Below are 25,254 nucleotides of genomic sequence, written 5' to 3'. Positions count from 1 at the left end.
TCTTGTCTTTTCCAAGTTAAACATTCTTGGAAATATTCCCATCATCTAAGCACAACATGTGACAATACTTACCACTTTGAGCTCTTGACCTTTCTAAAAGTTACTTATAGAACAATGGAAAGTGTATTAGACTTGGAGCAAAAGGATGAGTTGATGACTGCTGTGCCATAGGACCTAGGATCAGTTATTTCAGCTCTCTGAGTCACAGTCCTTATCAACTTGAAAAAATGGAAATGGAAGTGACCTCACTTGACAGAACTGAAGTGAGGGTCATGTCAGAATATATGTGAGAGGAAACATGGCCTGGTGGCAAGGGCACAGACATTCATATTAAAGACTGCGGGCCTCAAATCTAGTCTCATTTTTTCATCATAAGCCAGTCACTTGTCATCTCAGAGTTGTTAATACATTTTTTAAATCGAAGTAATATCCAGGCCCATGCATAATATTTGGGGGCTCAGGGCAAAAACTAAAATGGAAGCCCATGTACTGTATGTCTATGATTTATTTAGTCCAACTACTCAAAATTTATAGCTAATTCACTTTTAAATAAAATTATATCCTCCCACTTTGGCAAATATAGCTTCATTGCAACATGAAAGTCCAGATTGAAATTTAAAATTCTCAGACTCCTCAGAGTTCCTTGCTAGAATGTAGTCACATGCGAGAGGTTGGTGCCAGGGAAGTGCTCCCTCTCCTGGCCTGCAGTCTCTCCTCTCTCCACCCCCAGTTCTGGCATGCCTCATGAAGAGCTTTGTGCACATGGACCTGCCTCCCAAAGCTTGTATGTCCAAACATCACTTAAGCCCGGTCAAACAGTCACCCCTAGGTCACATCTTCAGATGAAGGGTGTGCCAACCAGCAACACAGGCTGCCTTGAAGGAATGGACCTGAGGAAGAAGTTTACATAGGCCCTGTAAGTGGGATCAGGTCTGCTTGGAAAGGCAATTCAGAGCTTCAGTGTTCCATGGTATAGTCTAGAAGGAGATTATAAATTGTTCAGGACAGAGATTTTTCACCTACAAGCTCCTAGCACTATGGGGAGAGGCATGGCTAGAGAAAAGCCAGAAAGAAGCCCTCTAAAACTTGGGGGTCCAGGGCAAAGGAGACTGCTTTTGCAAATATTTAAAGATGGTACCAGTGATACCTACTTTTCAAAACTATTATAAGGATTAACAGACAACATATGAAAGGGATGTGCCCAGAACATGTAACAATGTTAAATTATATAAATGTTGTTGCTGCTGTTATTATTATTATTATTATTAGAATATGCTTGGAAAACCATTAAGTGCTACAGGAACATGGGTAGTATTTGGTAATGCTGACTCCTTTGAGCCTTATAAGACCTTTTCATTGATTACTATATCAAGGAGAGTCCACATTTGTCATGAATGTGAGTTTGAAGAAGCTCTTCTGGGCTTATGTGTTTTAAAATCAAGACCAGCCATATTGGGGGTATCCCTGAGGGGTCTGAGGTCTTATATCACTATTTCTACTTTCTGGCTCCAAGTCTTTTTTTGCTAAATGAAGCCTTCTCACAGCTCAGCAAATGTTTCCACCATGCTTTTACCATCTCAGATCACTAATAGATGATTTAACAATCAAAATGAATTGTCTTGCTTGAATATAATGCAAGTACAGGTGACTCAGCAGACACCACTACATCACTTGTCTTGACTCCACCTCACTGCCCTTGGTCATCTCAACCCCAAGAGAACAGCACTTGCCTCTTGTCCCTTTGTCCTTGCTTTTGCCTTCCTCTTCAGGGTATATCTCCCTTTCACTGTTGCCCTTACCTGTGCCCCAGGCAACAACAGCCCCATGACCATCTTCGGCCCAGAGAATTCTGAGATACTGTCACCTCACAGATGGGCGGATATACTTTTCACCTGGAAGATGGTTGTGACAATGCCTTTTTAGGACTATCAAGAAATCGTAGAATCACAGAATCTCAGAGCTTGCAAAAGACAGAATCTTTTTCTTCAATTTTTCCATTCAGAGAAGAATCTTATCCATATCCCTGAGAGATTGTCATTCAACTTTTGCTTCTGTCTGGATAGCTCTGAAGATAGGGAAACTGGGACTCAAAAAGGCAGCCTGTTTCATTGTTAGGCACCTTGAGTTTTCAGAAAATTGTTTTCTCACCATCTTTTAACCAACGTTTATCAGTGTATCATGTACCCAGCACTGGGCTGGGGCCCAAGATGCAATGATGAGTAAGATCATCCTTATCCTCAATGAACTCTTTATGTTGAACCAAAATGCCGATTAATAGAGTGGTTAAGTTAGTGAGTTCTGGAGTCAAATTTCCCAGGCTTGAATTCCGCCAAAAATACAAAATTTCAGCTGTAAGATGGATAAAGCGTGAGGAGCTAATAATGTAAAACACAGCGACTACAGTTGATCACACTGCGTTGTATAATTGAAATTAGCTAAGAGAGAAGAACTTAAATGTTCTCATACACACACAAAAAATAGATAAATATGTGAGGTGATGGGTATGTTAACTAACTAGATGGGAGGAATCCTTTCCCAATGTATACGTATATCAAATCATCACAAAGTACATTTTAAATATCTTACCATTTGATTTGTCAATTATACCTCAATAAAGCTGAAAAAAAATTTATTATCTGTGTGTTCTTGAAGAAATTCCCCCACTATTTTTTTACCTCAGTTTTCTCACCTGTGGAGTGGAGATACTAATAGTACTAACTGACAGAGTTTTCATGAGGAATAATGTAAATGTTCGCTATTATTAGTCCTATTCTCTGTCTGGAGACATAGAAAACAAGTTTCTTCTTCTACTGCTTGAAAGCCCTAAGGAACTTAAGGACACTCATGTCTTCCTGAATCTTCAATTTTCCGTAGCAAATCATCCCAGTTCTTTTATCCATTCATGGGATTTGGTATCCAGATCCTTTACCACCCTGGTCTCCCTACAGAGTCCCACTTCAAGTGTGATATCTAGAACTTAACATAGTAGCCCCAACTCTGGTCTGACTAGAGGATCTTTTCCTAAGTGTTCTGTACCTTATGCCTTAAAATCTAATAAAAAGGACCCTTGGGGTCTTTTAGGGTGGCTGTTTGTTTCAAAGGTGGAAAACTGAAGCCCTGAAATAAAGCAGGACTTTCTTGTCCCATGAAGTACTACCAGCAGAGACGGAAGAAGAACTCGGGTCTCTTGACTCAGTTTTGCTTTTTATTCCACTGCTTTTGTCAAAGAAAAACCAGACCTAGAAAGTGGTTAAAGTGGTAAAAACAGATTTTGTTCAGGAATATTGCAATAGGGGAAAAGAGACCTCAGTATAGAAATGGACTCAATTTTGAAGGCACCATGGGCAAGTGGGACTTTATAGCCAAGGACGAGGGCAGGGGGCAGTGGATGAAAAATTCCTTAGAGGAAACATCACGGGTAAGGGGGATTCTGGCTAAACTGATCTAACAGGATTCTTGCGGAAGGCAGGCCAAGGTGATCAGACATCACCTGGGGCATGGTGGAGGATAAGGAACCTGATCAGATATTTAAGGTGATCAGATATCACAGAGGCACAGGGGATTCTGATCAAACTGATTTGGCAGGGTCCTTGCCAAAACTAGATTTTACAAGGAATTACACAGACAGACCTAAAAGAAAGTTCACGAGCCTGACTAAAGTTTAGTCACAAATCTTTGTCACTCTATGGAAAGAATTGTCTGTTCTAAGACTGTCCATCTTTCTTATTCAGACTCTAGCACTGAGAAGAATCTGGTGTCCCTGGGAAATCTGAGAACTGGTGGTACTTTTTCAATAAGACTTCCTTCCTTAAGAGTTGGGCCTAATTTTCTCATGTCTTTGTTTTGGTAACAATATGTTCTAAGCCCCACGCACCTGGTCGTAACACAACCTACAGTATAGAGTTACTGATTTTTTATGATCTCCAGGCCCCCTCCCTGTTATGCAAGCTAGATATTATCATAGAAGTCACACATAATGGACTTGAGTTTCCATGTATGCCTCCTGGTTATTTCTTTACGTTTTATGTTAAATATGAGATAGTAGATGCTATGATTACAGAATTAGGACTAGGGATAGTAATAATAAAGGATAAAGAGATTGTCTAACAGAATAATTGCCTTTAAGGAGTATGGGAGGAAAGGACCCCAAAAATTAGCCCTTTAGTATAAAATTGTGGTCTCTTAACCCATTGGTTCCCAGCTAAAAAGGTGAATTAGACTCTACTATGCAATTTAAGTGTGTGTGTATGTGTGTGTGTGTTTTATATGTCTGAGTCACACTCTGGATCAGAATCTTTGGGTTGAGGGGAGCAGGTGTTGAAGGCAGACAAGTAAATTTTGAAAAAGTTCCCCAGAATTACTCATTCCCAATTCATCTTTTTCACATTTGTTTCTTCTTGCTAGTTAAAAAAAATAGAATGCATTTCTACAGAACTGAATAATAACTTAACAATAAAAAAAAAACAATGCTAAATCATGCCATCATGCTACACTTTGACAGCCTGTTAAGAATGAAATATTTTCCCTTCAATGTCTTCTTGGTCTTTGGTGACGTGCTGACTTCGCCCTTGGTGTCACATGTAAACAGACCAGTTGCAAAGTGACTTCATAATGGGGTCTGAAGTTCTCACAATGGGGCCATAGGCCTCAGTTCATCAAGAGAACTGAGCCTTTGAGGATTTGCTAGGAAACTCTTGACTGAAGGGAGGCCGGTGGATGAATCACTTTGTTTCTTATGGAAAAGATGAAAACTTTCTTTGTGGTTATCTTGGCTACTGACTATTTCTTACGTAAGAATTTGTCAAAGAACCTTGGGGAGGGAGTAAACATTTGATCTTCCAAGGGAAGGAATAAGCCAACAATAACTGTTTTCTAGTTGTAGAGATTTTTGAAAGTTTGAAGTTTCTTTTGGAGATAAAGCAATCATTACCCTAACTAAAATGAATGTCTAAAACTAAAATGAATGGTTGAATACGTTTTTTTAATATTCTAAGAACTCTGCCATAGACGAGTTCTGACTTGAGATTTTGTAAGGGATGATCTATGAAGGGTGTAACCAATATTTGACAAATAATTTGGCCTTTAGAATTGATAACCAATTCCGTTTCATCTCCCTCTTCTTCCTAATACTTTCCCCCACACACTGGTATTCTTTATGTGTGCACACACACAAATTCCTTCTATACAAAGCAGTGTCAGCTTCTGACACGGCTTACTATTAGAGCACAACCCAATCTTATCAAATCTCAAGAGAGGGCTCAGCTCTTCCTGATTAACTCCAGCAAAATGATACCAACAAGAGAAGCCCATGATGTAAAACTAAATCTGCTGGCAGGATGGCACAAGTAGACGGGAGGCCGGGAGGAGGCTCAGTTGCAGCAGCTGAAAGAAGTCAAGGATGTGAAGTAGAACATAAAATATGAAGGTAATAGGAATCAGTAACAGTTTGGGTAAGCAATTGTTGACACAGAGATCAAATAAAGGAAGAGGCTTCCTTGGAAACAGAGTTTGGAAAAAGAGTATATCTAAGACAGACAATAATCAAAAATGAAGGCAGGTTCTGTCAGCAGGTAGCCAAGATGACTATCGTGAGCTAGACATTTCTCTAAAATGGTTCTACACAAAGTCTAAGCAGCCCAGCAGTGGATGACATGCTGAGCTCCAGAGGATGAAGCTTGAGTTCAAATCTCTCTTGCCTAAGGTCAGCATGAAACCTAGGAATGGTCTAAGGTTGAATTCTCAGGTGGGACATTGTGTCCTAGGCATGAGGAGAGGAAGGAAATAGTATTTGAGAATCAGGCATGGCAAGACAAACCTTGTGTGAAAGAGCCACATGTTTTTCGATGACTTTCATGGTTATCAATTTATATGTGATTACTTAATTGGGTAATTAACTGTTCATATTTCAACACTACATTGTTTGATCCTTTTTTCTAAACATTTTTGTTTCAGATATTTCTGGTAACAATCCATATGCGGTAAGTTTTCTACTTTTTGCATAAGAATACTTTTCCAATATGAGGTTTACAATATTTCTATTAGGTTGAACCATATTAAACCCTATGAAACCTCTAATCTTCAACCATAATTGCGAAATGGCAATTCACATGGTCCAATCTAAACCACTTTGTCAAAATAGATCCTGGGGAAAGCCAAGACTCATTCCTGTCTCTTACTGCTCCTTCATCTCCTTATATACTGCCATCAATTAAACCTCCTAATTTTTGTTTTTTAGTTTTTTTTCCTCCCTCTAAATTCATTGTGTTGCCTCCATTCAAGCCCTTCTTACTTCTTGCCCATATTATTGCAAAATCCATCTAATGGTCTCCTTGCATTGAGTCTGACCCAAGGATTGGCAAATTGTGGCCACCTATTTTTGAAAAACAGAGTTTTGGTGGAACACAGTCATGTTCATTTGTTTATATATTGTCTGGCTGCTTTCTGGCTATAACAACAGAGTTGAGTAGTTGCAACAGAGACTATATGGCTTACAAATTATGAACTATTTACTACCTGCTTCTTCATAGGAAAAATTTGTTAAAAATTTGCACTAATCTTCTCCACAACCATAAAATGCAATCTGATTGAGACATGTTCCTCCATAAAACAGTGACTACTGGTACCTTCAGGATAAACTTTTTTGCATGCCTTACAACACCCTCCTTATCCCAGCCTCTTTCTGTCTCTAAAAGAAGAACTCCTCTTTTCTCACCTTAGGTCCTAGTTAACTTAAATTATTTTGGGGTACATGCTATTCTAGTTTTGTCTTTGTGCATATAATTCCCTCTAATTAAATTATCCTTCTTTCCATACTCATATCCAATTTTGGAAGTTATTTTCATCTTTTGAGAGCTCACTAAAGAAATAATTCTTTGGTAAAACCTTCCCAAACAAACTGTGTAGGCTTAATCACTAAAAGAGGAGATAAAAGACATAGTCTTTCTAAAAGAGTGATTGGGGTACCTTCTAATAGTATTAGTAATTATTCTAGTTAATATGCCAATACATGTCTTTTATTGCAATAATCATAGCTTTTCTTTAATGTGTGTTAGAAAAAAATAATTACAACTTCAAATCCAAGATATCATGGATATCCATGCTTAGGACAATCTAAGGTGAGTAGTTAAGTTTAAAAAGGCAGCCAATTGAACAAAAAATATTTTTAAAGAAAAACGCCACATGAATTTGGAAGGAAACATGAACCAACAGGAAACATTGCTGTAAGTAATAGGAACCATTAAAGTAGGGCTCTAGCCTGATAACCTGGATGTAGGGTTATACTGTGATCTGAACCACTGGAGTAGGAAATTGTGACATTTCATTCTTAATCTGCTCATTACACGATCGATGTTCATGAATTTGCCAAGCCCTCCTTCTGCCTGTAGGCAAATTACTCTGTCACTCAAGGTCCTGAAAGTCCAGTTTACTCCAAGTCTGGTAGTATTGAAGAAAGAAAGATGAAATGGGGAGATTTGGGGAAAATCTGAACCTGGTAGCTTCTTCCCTCACTGTTCCAGCCTCCTAATCCCCAGAGGTCTGACCTATAGTCAGTACCAGAGTGGGACCACACAGGTTGTCCTGATCCAGGAACCACTGTTAAAGGGGGGATTTGATGAACTAAAATTATGCCAGAGCTCCCTGGACAGTGGTTGTCATCATTCTCATACAGTAGTTATAGACATTTCTGCTACTTCCCAGAATGGTCTCTTTCTCTTCTAACAAGTGACAGGTATATATTCCACTGTCAAGGATCCAGGCTACACAGTCTCAGCTGCCTTTCAAAGTGGAAATCCCAAAGACTCTGGCTGCTGAATTTAAGACAAGAAGTTTTGATGTTTAAAGTTTAAAATAAGATATATTTTATAATTATCTCCTCTCTGCATAAAATAAAACATCCAAGCGTTTATATTAGAAACCATTAAGAGATCATTACAGGATAGAGAGTTTGACCTGTGAGTTTTGTTTTAGGACATTACATGCGGTTATTATCGAAGGAAGTCTGCACAGGAGAACCGAATATGCTCCCTAACAGTCTACCCATTATGTGCCTCTAATAATGTTACATACTCTAATGCCTGCATGTTCTGCTTCGCTAACATGTAAGTGAAAACACCAAACCCAAAACAGAACCCTCTTTTGAGAATCTAATGTGTAGCTGACTGATAACACTTCTACATATTTTGGAAAATCTGTGTGAACTCTTCAAGACGTGATTCTCTAAACTAAAAACAATGTCTCTGGAGTTTCAGTTCCACTGGCTGAACCCAAGGAGGGTGAGGGTCACAAGGGAGTCATCGAGATTCTGTCTCCTCCTTCCAGCTCCAGCGGAGAAGGCTCCCTTTATCTGTTTTGAACATTAGGTTCAATATGAGATGTTATGTAAGAAAAGGTTCTGTTCCTAAAATCTTTGAAAATTACAGCTGTAAGAAAAATCATCCTTTTCAGGACAAAACTAAAGCAACAATTCTCAGCACTCAGTCAGAAGACCTTGGGTTGAGTCCTGCCCCCATGATTTAGTGCTAATGGGAAGTCTCGTAACTCCCCCAAACCTCAGGTTCTTATCCACAAATCTGAGATTATATTTCCTGCTTCACTTGCTAAAGATGCTCTGACCACACTGACTCTTCTTTCCTGACATTTTCAAATATACAAAGCTCTTTCCTACTTCAAGAACTTTGGACAAACTGTCCTCTACAAAATGTTTTCCCCATTCTTTTCACAGGGCTAGCTCTTCTTCATCATTCAAGTTTCAGCCTAAATATTTCTTCCTTACAGATGCTTCTCCTGACCTACCGAAATCTACCTAAAATAGATTTATCTCTGATATTTTTCCATGTTAATACGCTTCCATTTCCTTCATAATTCTTATCATAATTCCCAGATATTTTGCTCTGTCTTTATTTTTGGCCCATCACCAAACCTAAGCTCCATGAAGTCAGAATGTAGGTTTGTGACTTATTCCTAGCACTTAACGTAGTGACTGGCACCAAGTAAGCAGCATAAGTATTTGTTGAATGAGTACATAAATGAGTTCTTGGGGGGAGTGAATTGATACTGGTATCAAAAACATTTTTAAACTTAAAGCATCCTTTATAGGTAATTTTTTAAAAACCATTACTTGTTGTATTGGCTCAATCTCTCAGAGTTGAGTGCTTGGTTAAGAGTGAAGGCTCGGATCTGATAGACTTGGAATGGAATTTCAGCTCTTCTGTTTAACTACATGACCTAGGACAGATAACTTCAGTAATTACCTGAGAGGTTGGCTGTGAGAATTGAAGAAGATAATACATAAAGGGGGCTTAGCACAATGCCTGTCACATAGTAGGTCCTTAGTATAAAATAGCCATAAATGCCCTTTTGAGTTGCTTTCAACTAGAGGACCGACCCTCTCCATTTGCCTGCAACTGAAGGTTCTCCTGGGATGTGAGACTTTGAGTGCTAAAAAAGGACAATCTCAGACAAACCAAAATAGTTGGTCACCCTACCATCAACATGCCTTCATATCTGGCCCATAGTTCTCTTTCCATATTTACCAACTCTTTCTTTCACTTAGACCTTATAACCTATGCCATAATTATCCTCAACTAGTACAATAATATCTTCCAGATCATCTCAAAGCCTCATCTCCTGGGCCTCAAATGTAGTGTCATGGTAATTCTATGGCACACTGAGGTTCCTTAAAGGGAAAAGAAACTGTACAGATGAGTGCTATTCCTCTCAAAATTATTATTAGCTCTCCACTTCCATCCTTTCTTCAAACTTACTGTCTATCCTCTTCCCTAGGATCCCAAGCTTTCAGGGAAATGAAAAATAACTTCTCAATGTTAAGAATTTATCCTTAAGGTTTTAAATTAAAAGCAGAGCAAATGATAAACTCATTCTTTAAAGTATACAATCCAGCGGTCTTTAGTACATTCACAGAGGTGTGCAACCATCACCACTACCTAATTTTAGAATAATTTTCATTAAAAATAAACCTGTATCCATTCTACCATCCCCCTAGTATCTGGAAACCACTAGTCTACTTTCTGTCTTTATGGATTTGCCTACTCTAGACAATCGATATAAATGGAATCATTCAACATGTGTTCTTTTGCTTCTGGCTTCTTTCACTCAGCATAAGGTTATCAAGGTTCATCCTTATTGTAGAATGTATTAATTCCTCATGCCTTTTTATGGCTGTGTAATATTCCATTGTACAGCTATTCTACATTGCTTTTATCTAGTTGTCCATTAATAGACATTGAGTTGTTTATACTTTTTGGCTTTTATGAATAATATTGCTATGACCATACATGAACAATGTTTTGTTTGGACATATCTTTTTATTTCTCTTGGACATATGCCTGAGAGTGTTGTTTCTGGATCATATAATAACTCTATGTTTAACATTTTGAGGGATTGCCAAACTGTTTTCCAAAGCAGCTGTAACAATTTACAATCCCATCAGCAACGTATGAGGTTCCAATTTCTCCACATCCTCACCAACACTTGTTATTGTCCATCTTTCTTATGATAACCATCCTAATGGGTGTGAAGTGGTATCTCTTGCTCATGATTTGCATTTCTCTAATAACAAATTATGTTTAATATCTTTTCATGGACTGATTAGCTATTTGTACATCTTCTTTGGATAAATGTCTATTCAAATCTTTTGCTCACTTTTTAATCAGATTATTTGCCTTTTTATTGTTGAGTTGTAAGAGTTCTTTATATACTCTGGACACAAGTTTCTTATCAGATATTGACTTGCAAATATTTTCTCCCATTCTGTGGGTCGTCTTTTCACTTTATTGATGATATCCTAAGAAGCACAAAAAAATTAATTTTAATGAAGTCCAATTTATCTATTGTTCATTGTGCTTTTGTTGTCATATCTAAGACACCATTGTTTAACCCAAGGTCACAGAGATTCACTCCTATGTTTTCTTCCACGAGTTTTATAATTTTAGCTCTTACACTTATGTCTTTGATCAATTTTGAGTTAATTTTTGTACATGGTATGAGGTGAGAGATCTAACTTCATTGTTTTGTATGTAGATATCCAATTGTCCTAGCACCATTTGTTGAAAACTATTCTTTATCCGTTGAATTATCTTAGCACTCTTATTGAAAATCAATTGGTGATAAATATAAAGGTTTAGTTTTGGACTCTAAATTCTGCTCCATTGCTCTATATGCATATCTTTCTTCCAGTACCACACTATCTTGATTACTGTAGATTTGCAGTAAGTTTTGAAATTAGGAAGGGTGGATTCTTCAACTTTGTTCTTTTTCAAATTGTTTTGGCTATTCTTGGTCCTATCCTTAGAAAGTATTAAAGGTATTGTCATAGAATAATGTACAGATTTGTCCATCATAATAGTTCTAAGAGTAACATACTAGGAAAAAATTAAATGTTCTAATAATGGATGATTGGTTTCAATAATGTATAATATATCTATAATTACTACTGCCTGGGAAACAGTTAGGGAAAGTAACCATGTCACTGTTTATGGTAATACTACACATATCAATGCTCCAAAGCCCTCTGACTTTACAGGCAAGAAATTTAGTATTTTCCAAGGCTTCCACGTCCCAATAGTTTTCAGCATTGCCAAAGACAATAGCAGGACTAGAGGGAAGTGCAGCATTCTCACATAAAATCTGCTCCTTTTCCCATTGTAGTACTGCCACTTAAATATCCTTGTCCATGCCTCTCGCTGATGTTTTGTACACCTATGTCCTACTATAAATCTTCTTTCTGTCCCAGGCCAGTCGAGAAATCCATTCTGCTTCTCATGCTCAGCCATTTCAGAGAGAGTTCACACATGAGAATTATCTGAGCCCCCAACTTTCACATTTATCTTTTTTAGTCTGCAGTTGCTTCCTTCTCAGACTATCAAGGCATTCCAAATGTGCGGCAGGGCATGCTCATGACAAGATGACAGGGCCAAGCACATCTTTACACTAACAGCCCATGTCCTCCCTCCATCCTTCAGGCTTCAATTCAGGTTCTGCCTGGTACTTTGTTTCTGCATCCTGGGGCAGTCAGAGGTTGATCTTCTTGAGCACACCAAAAACCTCCAACTGAACGTTTTGCTTGAAGGCTCACCCTTTCAAAGTCACATATGATTAAAAAAAGAGATCCTACTAGACATTACATATTAAGTTTTCTAAGCATAATCATGACACCATGCTAAGTTAAAAAAAGGAAAGTATAAGGTTATAAAATGATGTATGCAGTATGATCAGACTTTTGAAAAATATATTTATTATATATACACAGAAATGTAAAATATTAAGGAGACTACATGATGAGGATATTTTGAAAACTTATAAATACATCTGACTTTAATTTAGTGCTCATTATATGCCAGGCACTGTGCTTGATGCTAATAGAAATGACCTCATTCAATATTAAAAACAATCCTGTGAAGTTGGTATTGGTATTAACTGCCATTTTATTGAAAATGAAATTGAAGCTCAGAGAAATTTAGGGACTTATCCAAGATATCATAGCTCATGAAGGAGAAACCAAGAAACAAGTGCAGGAATCTGACATCCAGAACCCTCAAGCTTAACTTCGCATTATCTTATCTCATGATTAGAATCTCATGTTTGGCTAGAGTTTTTAGGATTTTTCAAAACAATTTCTCATATTTATCCCTTTGTCCCATGAATGTTTAATGAACATTTTGTAAGTTGCAGACACTGTGCTGGGTTCAAGGAAAGCAAAGAAAAATAAATGAGAGCGAGAGAAAGAGAATAAGATACTATTACTCTCAGCCTATTCCTATAAATAATATGTGACCATAAGCCTGTTATAGCTCAGAAAGTTCTGTCTCAAACAGGGCACCTATGAGACCCATACCAATACTGCATGGAAGAGAGGACTGAGATTATTTCCTATTTACACATAAAAAGAAAAGACTCCAAAGTTAATTGCTTTCCTAATGTCCTATAGGAAGTATTTACAGAACATGAATAATGTTTTTATTATTTCAAAGTAGCTCTTATGTGGCTATTGTTAAATTTTTTAAAAACTGGACCACTTTTCCATGAAAAATGTAATAGCAAAAGTCCATTGACTGTAAGTTAGCACAAAATGTAGTAATTGGCTTGCAGTTATTATTACCTTTCTGCTGCAGAAGACAAATATTTTCACTTATGTTTTCCATACTACATATATTTATCTTACTCTTGACCATCATGCTCTTTGCCCCCAACAATAAAAACGCCTCCTGGCTGCAGTTCATAGAGCACTTTCACAGTGAGCCTCCAACAGCCCATCTCAGTAGGTACCATAATGGTCATTTTACAGGTAAGGCAATTCTGGTTCTGAAAAGTTAAAAGATTTTCCCAGGATTCCTCAGCAAGTCATTGTTTCCCCCTCCCTCTACTTCTTAACATACATATTTACACATTCGCTAAAAGCTTTAATAATTTTTGACGATGATTACAAAATAGAGGGGTCCCCAGGGTGAAGGATTAGGGAGGGGAGAGGCAAAGTTTTGGAGCTATGGTCCATTTGTAAGCTAGGAGTTTACAGATCAAGAGCTCTCTTTCCTTACAATCCCTATTAAAGTACAACCAGGCTAGGAGGAAGAAAGGTTATATTTCATACAAATGGTCTCTAAATATTTATATCAATTTCTCTTAGAGCTATGCACCTCTCTCTTAAAATTCGATACGATGGAAAATGCGGAAAGGCCAAAAGTCCTGAACAGAATTTGATTTTCCTTCCTTCATCATAAGTGAACTCATTTGAATTAAGCATCATCCTTCCTTCAAAAAGCAAAATTCATTATATTACCTTATTTTTTAAAGATCAATAAATTTTATTCTACAGAAAACTCTTCTTTAACTGAAGACATATTTAATGACATGCGCCAGAGTTGTGTTTGGTTCTAGAAATGCAGAGTGAGTAGGAAGTGACCCCTGACTTTGTGCAACTCACTGTCTGATAGGCTAATTGGACAACTCTTTCATTTATTCAGTAAATATTCTTTAAGGACTTACAAGACTGAGAGACTTGGATAGACTCTGTGTCCTCAGTAGTAATCAAAACAGGTCTGTGCCGGGCTGGCCCCGTGGCGGAGCGGTTAAGTTCGCGCCCTCCGCTGCAGGCGGCCCAGTGTTTCGTTGGTTCGAATCCTGGGCGCGGACATGACACTGCTCGTCAAACCACGCTGAGGCAGCGTCCCACATGCCACAACTAGAAGGACCCACATCGAAGAATATACAACTATGTACCAGGGGGCTTTGGGGAGAAAAAGGAAAAAATAAAATCTTTAAAAAAAAAAAAAAAAAAAAACAGGTCTGTGCCCTTGTGCAGTTTACAATCCAGCGAGGGAACAAGAAAACATATGATTATTAAAAAATGTGATAAAATGTGAGAAAGAGAAAAACAATCCTTGACATCCAGGAGCCAGCCTCGGCACTGTTACAGGTTGGCCTCCTACTCACAGCCAGGCCTTGATGTTCTCCTGTTTAACGAAGACAACTTCACATTAACATCTGAACACTAACATCCAACAAAGCCACTCTATAAACATGATGAATCAAGACAAAGACAATACCACTCCAGAATCATCTCTGAACACATGGCAAAGTGTCAATATTATTCAAACTACAAAATGTCAAACATATCCTTTCTATGCTAATGTGAGTGACCGCTGCTTCTTTCTCAGTTACAACTTTAGCATTTGGCTATTTTTCCCTCCTCCTAAATAAGACTTTTTAAGATACCAAATCACAGAATTACTACCACTTCCTGAGGGCATGCAATCCAGAGCAAAGCCAGTCTTCCTTAAATTTTCCCCAAATTAACCTAACAATCTTACATCCTACAATGAATCCTTTCTAATGTCCTTTTACTGAGATGCCCTATGACTTCTGATGTGTGTTCTCCCTCATGGCAATGAATAATAAACCCAACTTGTTCAACTAAAGTGCTCTTAGTGGTCTTTGGCTGGAGGGAATGGACAAATGCCAAACTTAAAAGTAGGAACAGTATCAGGCCTGTTGTTCAAATCTTCTTTTCTCCTTCCTCTCTTCAGAGTCATTGACAGGGGCATGAAGAATATGAAAATAGGTGATACTTAACTCTTAAGGAGTAGGCAATATTTTATTCATTTATTTATTTATTCATTGGCTCATATGCTACCTCCAAAAATAATTTAAAATTGCCATCATTATTCAGTGGCTTCAGAGGTACAGTGTGAAGGGCACCTCTCTGAGAATTGTCATATAAAGAAAATACTCTGGTCAGAGAAACACCTAAAGACAATGGAATCCTCAAATGACACCGATGTTTAACAGACACCCCTTCCCCCACAGCTGAGGCTCCCTGTACATTTTCCTCAACCAGGGATGACATATTAATCACCTGCTGTCAGGTTCTACCTGACTCCCTGTCCCCATAAGCATCTCCTTCCCTTTGCTGGAGACTTTTCATTCCCATCCCCATTCTCAATTCCTACCCCCTACTGATGGAAAACTCAGTCTGGTTTCAGAATCTAAAAACAAATCTTCGTTTTTTTCCCTTAGTCTTGAAGAATTTAAGAAGTTCTAGTTCAATCCTCAGGTAAATCCAAATTAAGTCACTCTTGGCAAAACCTAATGATTTTCAAGTAGAGCAGTACTATTCTCATAAAAGGCATTTAAAATACGTGGGGACTTGATTTTTGCTTGTCGTAAAGACTGAAGTGGTGTTACTAGCATTCAGTGGACCAAGGCCCTGCAATGCACAGGACAGTGAAGAACTGACCCATCCAAAATACCAATAGTACTCCTATTGAGAAACATCTCACCCGTAGACAGAAATTATCCACCACATCCAACCGGCCTACTTCTCCCCATACCCACACCATATATCAGTAATCAATGATAGCACACTCCACTGAGCTGGATGTGGCCTCAAAATCTTTCTCAACATAACAATGCAGATGTGTCTTGTCAATCCAATTTGGCATGGAAGACAAAACCTACTTGCCATTCCTACCCTTATCTTTTTCTTTTTAAGACAAGGAAGCTTCATGGTTATTGAGATGAAGTCTTCACCCGGCACATTAATCCTGTTCCATTTCCTATGCCTTGTAGCAATACCTAGGTCATCTGATTGCTCTCCCAGTCCTTCTAGACAAGGGCCCTATCAGGGACATGAGCTCTGTGGCTGGGACCCTGTACCACACCAACAGGTCTGACAGTAAATACTTGCCTGCCAGTATTAGTCTCTGAACAATGCTTGCTCCTAGTGCATGAGTAAGCTACACCCTCTAGTGGGAAAACCACACATAGCATATTGAACTTCTTTGAAAGAATAATACCCCAAAGAAAATCCAACTCAAAGTGATTGAAGTAAAAAAAGGGGAGGGGGAGCAGATTTCCCTGGCTCTTGTACCTGAAAAATCCAGAGGAATCTCTGAATTCAGGCATGGCTAGATCCGGAGTCTCAAAATGTTGCCAGAAATTTTTCTCTCAATTTTTTGGATTCATCCCTGTTTTCCTTGAGGTTGTCTTCATTCTCAGATGAGCTTTGACCACTCCACCCGACTCACATCCCGGGGGTAGACCCTGCTAGCTCTAGAGTTACGATTTCAGTAAAAGAGAGTTTTCCTTTACCAAAACTTCTAGAGAAAGATTTGAGGCTTATTAGATCAGCTGGGATAAGATTCCTAAATCACTTGTTATGGCTACAAGCATGCTGAAATCTCACTGAAATCCACTGAATTACAAGGCACAGCAGGAGCCAGAGGTGAGGCAGCCCTACCATATGGACTAGAAGAGGATAAAGAATTGTTCCCCAAAGGAATACTGAGGCACTATTGCCAGGAGAAATGAGTGCAAGTCAAGCAAAAACAACAGACACTTTGACACTCCCCTCTCTGGATGCCATCTTTCCCTCCTCTGAATCTGAGGTTGTCCTCAGGCCTGCCCAAAGCTCAATCTCCAGCCATTTTTCCTGCCTTTAGTACAATTAACCATATAGCCTACTTATATCACAATAAGTTATGATACTCCCAAGAGCCAAAACACTCTACTATCTTGGTAGAAAACAAGGAGATATCACCCAGAGATCTAAGCTTTCTGGAAAACACACGTTCATACCCATACAAAATGATTTGACTTCCCATTGCACAAACCATGGGAAGTCTGGTGTCCTCTCAATTTCAGAGGACCCCAGAGCATTTATGCACTTATGGTTACTACCTGGTCTGTATCCCTAATTTACTGTTTTCCACCAGCCTCTCATTTCATCTTCTGATACCAATGCCTCACACTCTACCACTTTGGTGCATGTTAGACTCTCCCCATCTGCCTTCATTGCTCAAGCACTTTCAAGGCTACTCAGGGTAACAAACACTTTCTGAAAGTTTGGGACAATAGAGGAGGATAATGGCTAACACAGCATAGGAAATATATCAGGATTCTTTTGGTCAAGAGTGATGAAAATCCAACTAAAAGTTGGCTTAGACCAAACAAGAAATACGTGGGTTCATGCAATTAGGAGGATCCAGGGTGGTTCTTAATCCAAGCACAGCAGTATCCACAAACTTAAGCAATACCAGGAGTCTTACTCTCCACCTCTGCCCTCTACTAGTCTATGAATTTCATTAAATGCTGGTTTCATCATCTCCTGTACAGACTCCATCTACATGATGAGATAATGGCTGCTATCACTCTAGTCGTGCGTCCTTAAAGCTCATGAGCCAGAAGGAAAAGCATTAGGGGTGGGAAGAAGGGAATCCTGGGGCCCAGTCAAACATCCCTCCAATCAATACACAACTGCAATCCCCAGATATGGAAAACAGAATAGTTTGTTAAGTGATTGTCTTATAACCTCTAAAAGATTAAATTTAAGCATAGAAATGAGGATTGAATCACATCTATATTATTTTGTGTTAAGAAACAGTACATAAATTATTTTCATTTAAAATATGTCATATTTTAAGAAAATAGATCATATTAAAGAATATGATTCCAATTTGAAAATTTTAATTGAGTATTGATTTAAACTTAGAATTTTAAGTTGAAAGAATAAGAATTTTATTAAGACTATAAATATAATTCACATTTTGAGGAGAAGTTGTCATTTGCCATATTTATACATTTAATTGAAGAGAGTTTTAACATTTACTTATTTGGGAAAGTTTCGTTTATGAAACAATTGATGTGTGTAAAAAGAAAAATTTAGTATATTGGATTTATCCATTCATTCATTAATTCCTTCATTCAACAAAACTATGTGTCCACCTGTTTATTTTTGAGAAATTGATTCACCTGTATGGTTATTTGATTGTCTGTCTCCTCTTACCAAACTGAAGGTAGACACATATCCACTTCTCAACACAATCGTTTCCTTGCACCTAGTCCAGTGCCTAGCCCCAGAGCAAGCACTCAGGAAATATTTGTTGAATGAATGAATGAACCATTTAAGGCTCAAAAGGCAACCAGCTTTTGAAAACTACAACTATTTTCTCCCTGTTACTTTTGGAATGTAAGGACCATCAGTTTCTGTCCCAGTATTAGGCTCACCTACATGCACCCAATTCACCAGCATCTTCCATTTCTTTCCTTGTAACAGGTGAATGAGGTTGATTCAACTTCTTCCTATAGGGGGTAACTTGTTCACTCAGCCAAGGACAGGAGAGTCATACAGAATGTGAGGGGAAACTGAGTCCTGTGCGCAGCTGGGACATGCTCTTTGTGGAGGAATATGAGACTGAAATGGTGGGCTGCAACCAACGAATATTGGGCCTTGGGAGTCAGATTAACAAATTACGAATGTATGCTTTCAGTTTTAAAGTTTAAGCAGAAAGGAGCCATTCTCACAATTCCCAGAGTGATTTAGGAAAATTAATCAGATTGTCAATTGGAGGAATAATTACAAGAATGCACAATTTAGTAATTAAAAATTGGCTTTCGAAGTCATATAGTTCAAATTTCACAATGATTCTCTGCAATTTACTGGCTGTGTGACCTTTAGCAAAATACATAACCTGTCTTAACCTGAGTTGCATCACCTATAAAATGGGACAAGTAATACTTATCTCACAGAGTTCATAGTGATTAAATCTGATGATGCATTTAAAATGATTGGTAGAGTGACATAGTGAATAAAAGAATGCAAACAAATAAACAAACACAACAAAAATAAGAATTTGCAAGGGAGAGGCTAGAACTAGTTTGATGAGACAGAGAGACAATTAAGAAGTGGTGACAAAATCAGAAAACTGCAGCTCTCAGTCAGAAAAGGTTGGCAAACTCTTAATTGTAACATTAAAGATAAAGGGAAGGAAAACATGAAAAATAACTATAGTCACTTCATTTTAATCACAAACTCACAACAAAATGGAATAAGTTGTGACAATAATTTAGATGAGGAAGAGGAATGGGATGGAACCTGCTCAGGCTAAGGAGATAAGAGACTATCAGAAAATGAATGGTCTCATCTACTAGATATTTTATACAAACCTCACGGTAACCACCACACAAAAAATCAGAACAGAGACACAAATGATAAATAATGAGAAAGCCATCATAGCAAATCACCAAACTGAATTGGCAGTCAGAAATACATGGGACGAGAAATGAGGGAAATAGAGAACAACCAGAAAACAAGAGAATGGCAGTATTAAGCCCTCATATCTCAACAATCACTCTGAATGTAAATGGATTGAATTCTCCAATCAAAAGACACAGAGTGGATGGATGGATTAAAAACCAAGACCCAACAATATGCTGCCTCCAGAAAACACATCTCAGATCTACAGACAAACAAATCTCAGAGTGAAAGGATGGAGGATGATACTCCAAGCTAACGGCAAACAAAAACAAGCAGGTGTTTCCATACTTATATCAAACAAAGTAGACTTCAAGATAAAAAAGGCAATGAAAGATAAAGAGGGGCAGTATATAATAAAAGGGACACTCCATCAAGAGGACATAACACTTATAAATATATATGCATCTAACACAGGAGCATCAGAGTACATAAAGCAACTATTAACAGACCTAAAAGAAGAAATCAACATCAACACAATAATAGTAGGGGACCTCAACACCCCACTGTCATCAATGGATAGATCATCCAGACATAAAGTCAACAAGTAAATAGTGGAATTAAATGAAAACCTAGATCACATGGACTTAATAGGTATATATAGAACATTCCATCCAAAAACAGCAGAATACACATTCTTCTCTAGTGCACATGGAGCATTCTTAAAGATAGACCATATGTTGGGAAACAAGGCAAGCCTCAATAAATTTAAGAAGATTGAAATCATATCAAGCACCTTTTCTGACCATAATGCTATGAAACTAGAAATCAGCTACAAGAAAAAAGCTTGGAAAGTGACAAATGTGTGGAGACTAAACAATATGCTACTGCACAACCAAGGGACCAATAAAGAAATTAAGGGAGAAATCAAAAAATATCTGGAGAAAAATGAAAATCAAAATACATCGTACCAACTCATGGGATGAAGTAAAGGCAGTCCTAAAAGGGAAATTCATATCAACACAGGCTGACCTTAACAAATAAGAAAAATCTCAAATAAGTAATCTCAAACTACACCTAACAGAACTATAAAAAGAAGAACAAATAAAGCCCAAAGTCAGCAGAAGGAGGGAAATAATAAAAATTAGAGCAGAAACATAAGAAATAGAAGCCAAAAAACAGTAGAAAGGATCAATGAAGCTCAGAGCTGGTTCTTTGAGAAGATAAACAAAATTGACAAATCCTTAGCCAGACTCACTAAGAAAAAAGAGATAAGCTTCAAATAAATAAAATTAGAAATGAAAGAGAAGAAATTACAATGGACATAACAGGAATACAAAGGATTATAAGAGAATAATATGAAAAACTATATGCCAACAAATTGGAAAATCTAGAAGAAATGGATAAATTCTTAGACTAATACAAACCCACAAAAATGAATCAAGAAGAAATAGAGACCAAACACAAGTAAGGAGATTGAAACAGTAATCAAAAGCCTCCCAAAAATAAAAGGCCAGGAAAAGATAGCTTCTCAGGAGAATTCTACCAAAGATTCAAAGATTGAATAGCTATCCTTCTCAAACTATTCCAAAAAATTGAAGAAAATGGAACACTTCCTAACTCATTCTATGAGACCAACATCACCCTGATCCCAAAGCCAGACAAGGACAACACGAAGAAGGAAAATTACAGGCCAATATCTCTGAGGAACATAGATTCAAAAATCCTCAACAAAATATTGGCAAACTGAATACAGCAATACATTAAAAGGATCATACGCCATGATCAAGTGGGATTCATACCAGGGATACAGGGATAGTTCAACATCTGCAAATCAATCAATGTGATACACCATATCAACAAAATGAGAAATAAAAATCACATGGTCATCTCAATAGATGCAGAGAAAGGATTTGACAAGATCCAACATCCATTTGTGTTAAAAATTCTCAATACAATGGGTTTAGAAGGAAAGTACCTTAACATAATAAAGACCTTATATGATAAACCCACAGCCAATATCATCCTTAAGGGTGAAAAACTGAAAGGGATGGCTTTCCTCTGGGGACAGGAAGAAGAAAAGGGTGCCCATTCTTGCCACCCTTATTCAACATAGTATGGGAGGTTTTGGCAATTAGACAAGAAAAAGAAATAAAAGGTATCCGAATTAGCAAAGAAGTGAAACTGTTGCTGTTTGCAGATGACATGATTCTATGTATAGAAAACCCCAAAGAATCCACTAGAAAACTGTTAGAAACAATCAGTTACTAAAGCAAAGTTGCAGGGCACAAAATCAACTTAGAAAAATCAGTTGCATTTCTATACTCTAATAAGAAACTAACAGAGTACTCCAGAATACAATCCCATTTATAATCGCAACAAAAATAATACAATATCTAGGAATAAATTTAACCAAAGAGGTGAAAGACCTATGCAATGAAATGTATAAAACATTATTGAAAGAAATCAATGATGACATAAAGAAATGAAAAGATGTTCCATGCACATGGATTGGAAGAATAAACATAATTAAAACATCCATATTACCCAAAGCAATCTACAGATTCAATGCAATCCCAATCAGAATCCCAATGACGTTCTTCACAGAAATGGAACAAAGAATGCTAAAATTCACATGTAGCAACAAAAGACCCTGAAAATAGCCAAAGCAATTCTGAGAAAAAAGAACAAAGCTGGAGGCATCACAATCCCCAACTTCAAAATATACTATGAAGTTATAGTAATCAAAACAGCATGGTACTTGTACAAAAACAGACACACAGAACAATGGAACAGAATTGAAATCCCAGAAATAAAACCACACAAATATAGACAGCTAATCTTTGACAAAGGAGCCAAGAACATACAATGAAGAAAGGAAAGTCTCTTCAATAAACGGTGTTGGGAAAACTGGACAGGCACATGCAAAAGAGTGAAAGTAGACCATTATCTTACGCCATACACAAAACTTAACTCAAAATGGATTAAAGACTTGAAGGTAAGACCTGAAACCATAAAACTCCTAGAATAAAATAAGATGGTACGCTCTTTGACATGGTTCTTAGAAGGATCTTTTCAAATACCATGTCTACTCAGGCAAGGGAAACAAAAGAAAAAATAAACAAATGGGACTACATAAGACTAAAGAGCTTTTGCAAGGCAAAGGAAACCAGGAACAAAATGTACAGACAACCCACCACCTGAAAGAAATCATTTGCAAATCATATATCCGACAAGGGGTTATACTCCAAAACACATACAGAACTCATACAACTCAAAAACAAAAAAGCAAACAACCTGATTGAAAAATGGGCAGAGTCTACGAACAGACATTTTTCCAAAGAAGATATACAGATGGCCAACAGGCTCATGAAAAGATGTTCAACATCACTAATCATTAGGGAAATGCAAATCAAAACTACAATGAGATATCACCTTATAGAATGGCTATAGTTACCAAGAAATATAATAACAAATGTGGAAGAGGACGTGGAGAAAAGGGAACCCTCATACACTGCTGGTGGGAATGCAAACTGGTGCAGCCACTAGGGAAAACGTATGGAGATTTCTCAGAAATTAAAAACATAAATACCATATGACCCAGCTATCCCACCGCTGGGTATTTATCCAAAGAACTTGAAATCAACTATTCAAAGAGACATATGCACTCTTATGTTCATTGCAACATTATTCACAACAGCCAAGAGGTGGAAGCAACCCAAGCGTCCTTCTACGGACGAATGGATAAGGAAGATGTGGTATATATATGTATACAATGAAATACTACTCAGCCACTAAAAAAGACAAAATTGTCCCATTTGCAATGACCTGGATGGACCCGGAGGGTACTATGTTAAGCGAAATAAGCCAGACAGAGAAAGACAAACACTGCATATTTCATTCATATATAGAAGAAAAACAAACACATGGACAAAGAGAACAGATTAGTGAGTGGTTACCAGAGGGGAAAGGGGTTGGGGGTGGGCACAAGGGGTAAAGGGGCATATATATACATGGTGACTGACAAACAATAAAGTACACCTGGAATTTCACAGTGTTATAAACTACTATGACCTCAATAAAATTAAAAAAAAAAAAGAAACGGTGACACAGAACGCCATGCGGGGAGGAAAAGTGCATTAAAGAGGGTGCTTGCAATTATTTAAAGTGTAGCTGCATAGAGTGTGGACTCATTCAGTGCCTTCTGTGCTGCTCGGGCAGCAGCCTGGCATTCTACTGTATCGGGATTTCCCAAATTTCCCTCAAGTGTTCTTTGTAGATGATGTCTCCCAGACAGCCTAGGAGCAGAGACTGTTTCCTAATCACCTCTGTATCTCTGGTGTCTAACATATTCCCAGGTCCCACAGACTCTTTTAGTAAATGTTGGCTTATGGTAAATAGCTCTTGGCATTTTGAATGATTTTCTTTTCTAAAGAGTGACTTCTTAACTCTCATATCTGTAGAGACCAGACTAAAAGATCTGTACTAGTGACAGGGAAAATACAATAAGGTTGATCGTTAAAAAGAAAGCTTGTTGAGTGTCCTAAGTTTCATCCTTAATCTTTTCACTTTCTTGTGATATAACCTTGATCTTGTGCATTATGGTCCAAATTAAAAATGGAAAGCAAAAGGCCTTGTTCCTTAATGCTCACTCAGAGCTCATGTTTATAAAAAGCTTCCCATGTTGGTTTTTCTTTTTTCTTTGTTCGCCTAATCTACCACCTTGTGTTTGGTTTTGAAACTGCAATTCTCTACGCATACACCTACGTGCAACATCCTTTCACAGGATTTCCTTCTGTAACTTGAGAAAACTTAAGATGCTTTGAAAGTGAACTTCAGAAATATCACGTGTTCATAATCCAGCCCTTGTAACTTCAACTATAGCTGGAAAAATAGGAAAGTGAAGAGACCGCTGATCAATCAAATAATAACAACTAAACTTTGTGGAGTTTTTGCTGCATGCCAGGTACTGTTCAAATAGATTACAAACATTGCCTCAGAAAAAAAAATACAAGAGCAAGAATGTGGAGAAACTGGAACCCTTGTGCACTGTTGGTAAGAATGTAAAATGGTGCACTGCTATTAAAAAATTAACAATAGAATTACCATACGATCCAGCAATCTCACTTTGGGGTATATATCCAAAAGAATGGAAATCCAGATCTAGAAGAGATATTTGCACACTCATGTTCACTGAAGCATTATTCACAATAGCTAGGAGGTAGAAGCAACCCAAACGTCCATTGATGGATGAATGGACAAACAAAATGATGTATATACATAAAATGGAATATTCTTCAGTGGTAGAAAGGAAAAATATTCTGACACATGCTACAACGTGGATGAACCTTAAAGACTATGCTAGGTGAAAGAAGCCAAACACAAAAGGACAAATATGCATGATTCTACTTATATGAGGTACCTAGAGACAGAAAGTAAAATGCCAGCAGCTGAGGGGCATTTAGAGAATGGGGGTTGTTGCTTAGTGGGTGTAGAGTTTCAATTCGGGAAAATGAAGTTCTGAAAGTGGATGGTGGTGTAGTTGCACAACAGTAGAAATGTACTTAACGCCATTGAACTGTACACTTAAAAATGGTCAAAATGGGGGGCCGGCCTGGTGGCATACTGGTTAAGTTTGTGCGCTCTGCCTCAGCAGCCTGGAGTTCACAGGTTCGGATCCCGGGCACAGAACTAGTGCCACTCGCCAAGCCACGCTGTGGCAGCATCGCACATAAAAAATAGAGGAAGATTGGCACAGATGTTAGCTC

Source organism: Equus przewalskii, chromosome 13 (assembly GCF_037783145.1).
Source record: "Equus przewalskii isolate Varuska chromosome 13, EquPr2, whole genome shotgun sequence".
NCBI lineage: Eukaryota > Metazoa > Chordata > Mammalia > Perissodactyla > Equidae > Equus > Equus przewalskii.
This window is presented reverse-complemented; position numbering follows the sequence as displayed.